We start from the raw sequence: 3473 nt of genomic DNA on the forward strand, positions 1-3473 counted from the left end.
AAAAAACGTCATAGTATAGCATGTCGCCAAATTTTTTATAAAAAAACGTGACAGTATAGCATGTAGTCAAATTTTTTATAAAAAACGTCATAGTATAGCATGTCGCCAAATTTTTTATAAAAAAACGTGACAGTATAGCATGTAGTCAAATTTTTTATAAAAAAACGTGACAGTATAGCATGTCGTCAAATTTTTTATAAAAAACGTCATAGTATAGCATGTCGCCAAATTTTTTATAAAAAAACGTGACAGTATAGCATGTAGTCAAATTTTTTATAAAAAACATCAGTATAGCATGTCGCCAAATTTTTTATAAAAAACGTCATAGTATAGCATGTCGCCAAATTTTAAGTAAAAAACATAGTATAGCATGTTGCCAAATTTAAAAAAAAAAGTCAAAGTGTAGTATGTCTAAATTTTGACAAAAAACATTATAATTTAGCATGTCGCCAAATTCAAAAAAAAAAAGCATGTCGTCAAAATTTTCATCTAAAACGTTATAGTATAGCATGTCGTCGAAGTTTTCATCTAAAACGTCATAGTATAGCATGTCGTCAAATTTTTCGCGAAAAACGTCATAGTATAGTATTTCGTCAAAATTTTCATCTAAAACGTCATAGTATAGCATGTCGTCAAATTTTAAAGAAAAAAAGTCATAGTGTATGTCGCCAAATTTTTTATAAAAAACGTCATAGTATAGCATGTCGTCAAATTTTTTATAAAAAACGTCATAGTATAGCATGTCGCCAACATTTTTATAAAAAACGTCACAGTATAGCATGTCGTCAAATTTAAAAAAAAAACGTCATAGTATAACATGTCGCCAAATTTTTTATAAAAAAACGTGACAGTATAGCATGTAGTCAAATTTTTTATAAAAAACATCATAGTATAGCATGTCGCCAAATTTTTTATAAAAAAGTCATAGTATAGCATGTCGTCAAATTTTAAAGAAAAAAAGTCATAGTGTATGTCGCCAAATTTTTTATAAAAAACGTCATAGTATAGCATGTCGTCAAATTTTTTATAAAAAACGTCATAGTATAGCATGTCGCCAAAATTTTTATAAAAAACGTCACAGTATAGCATGTCGTCAAATTTAAAAAAAAAACGTCATAGTATAGCATGTCGTCAAATTTTAAAAAAAAACGTCATAGTATAGCATGTCGCCAAATTTTTTATAAAAAAAACGTGACAGTATAGCATGTAGTCAAATTTTTTATAAAAAACATCATAGTATAGCATGTCGCCAAATTTTTTATAAAAAACGTCATAGTATAGCATGTCACCAAATTTTAAGAAAAAAACATAGTATAGCATGTTGCCAAAATTTTCATCTAAAATGTCATAGTATACAATGTTGTCAAAATTTTCATCTAAAACGTCATAGTATAGCATGTTGTCAAAATTTAAGAAAAAAACAGTATAGCATGTTGCCAAAATTTTCATCTAAAATGTCATAGTATACAATGTTGTCAAAATTTTCATCTAAAACGTCATAGTATAGCATGTCGCCAAATTTAAAAAAAAAAAGTCAAAGTGTAGTATGTCTAAATTTTGACAAAAAACGTCATAATTTAGCATGTCGCCAAATTCAAAAAAAAAAAAGTCATAGTGTAGCATGTCGTCTAAATTTTCATCTAAAACGTCGTAGCATAGCATGTCGTCAAAATTTTCATGAAAAACGTCATAGTATAGTATGTCGCCTAAATTTTCATCTAAAACGTCATAGTAGAGCATGTTGTCAAAATTCTCATCTAAAACGTCATAGTATAGCATGTCGCCAAATTTTTTATGAACATCATAGTATAGCATGTCGTCTAAATTTTCATCTAAAACGTCACAGTATAGCATGTAGTCAAATTTTTTATAAAAAACATCATAGTATAGCATGTCGCCAGATTTTTTATAAAAAACATCATAGTATAGCATGTCGCCAAATTTTAAGAAAAAAACATAGTATAGCATGTTGCCAAATTTTTTATAGAATACATTACCAAATTTTAAGAAAAAAAACCGTCATAGTATAGCATGTTGTCAAAATTTTCATCTAAAATGTCATCGTATAGCATGTCGCCAAATTTAAAAAAAAAAAAAAAGTCAGTGTAGCATGTTGTCAAAATTTTCATTGAAAACATCAAAGTATAGCATGCCGCCAAATTTTTTGTAAAAAACATCATAGTATAGCATGTTGTCTAAATTTTCATGAAAAACGTCATAGTGTAGTATGTCGCCAAATTTTAAGAAAAAAACATAGTATAGCATGTTGCCAAATTTTTTATAAAAACATCATAGTATAGCATGTCAAAATTTTGACGAAAAATATAGTATAGGAAGTCGCCAAATTTTAAGAAAAAAAACGTCATAATATAGCATGTTGTCAAAATTTTCATGAAAAACGTCATAGTGTAGTATGTCGCCAAATTTTAATAAAAAAACATAGTATAGCATGTTGCCAAATTTTTTATAAAAAACATAGTATAGCATGTCAAAATTTTGACGAAAAATATAGTATAGCATGTCGCCAAATTTTAAGGAAAAAAAACATAATATAGCATGTCAAAATTTTCATGAAAAACATCATAGTATAACATGTCAAAATTTTCACGAAAAATATAGTATAGCATGTCGCCAAATTTTAAGGAAAAAAAACGTCATAGTATAGCATGTTGTCAAAATTTTCATCTAAAATGTCATAGTATACAATGTTGTAAAAAATTTTCATCTAAAACGTCATACTATAGAATGTTGCCAAATTTTAAAAAAAAAAGTCAGTGTCGTATGACTAAATGTTGACAAAAAAAGTCATAATTTAGCATGTCGCCAAATTCAAAAAAAAAAAAGTCATGGTGTAGCATGTTGTCAAAATTTTCATTGAAAACATCATAGTATAGCATGTCGCCAAATTTTTTGTAAAAAACGTCATAGAATAGCATGTTGTCAAAATTTTTATCTAAAATGTCATAGTATACAATGTTGTCAAAATTTTCATCTAAAATGTCATAGTATACAATGTTGTCAAAATTTTAATCTAAAACATCATAGTATAGCATGTTGTCAAAATTTTTATCTAAAATGTCATAGTATACAATGTTGTCAAAATTTTCATCTAAAACGTCATAGAATAGCATGTTGTCAAAATTTTTATCTAAAATGTCATAGTATACAATGTTGTCAAAATTTTCATCTAAAACATCATAGTATAGCATGTTGTCAAAATATTTTCATCTAAAACGTCATAGTATAGCATGTCGCCAATTTTTTTATGAACATCATAGTATAGCATGTCGTCTAAATTTTCATGAAAAACGTCATAGTATAGCACGTCGCCAAATTTTTTATGAAAAAAGTCAAAGTATAGCATGTTGCCAAAATTTTCATGAAAAACGTTATAATATAACATGTCGCCAAATTTTTTATAAAAAACGTCAAAGTATAGCATGTTGCCAAAATTTTCATGAAAAACGTCATAG

The sequence above is a fragment of the Epinephelus moara genome, chromosome 18 (genome assembly GCF_006386435.1).
Source record: "Epinephelus moara isolate mb chromosome 18, YSFRI_EMoa_1.0, whole genome shotgun sequence".
NCBI classification, from domain to species: Eukaryota; Metazoa; Chordata; class Actinopteri; order Perciformes; family Serranidae; genus Epinephelus; species Epinephelus moara.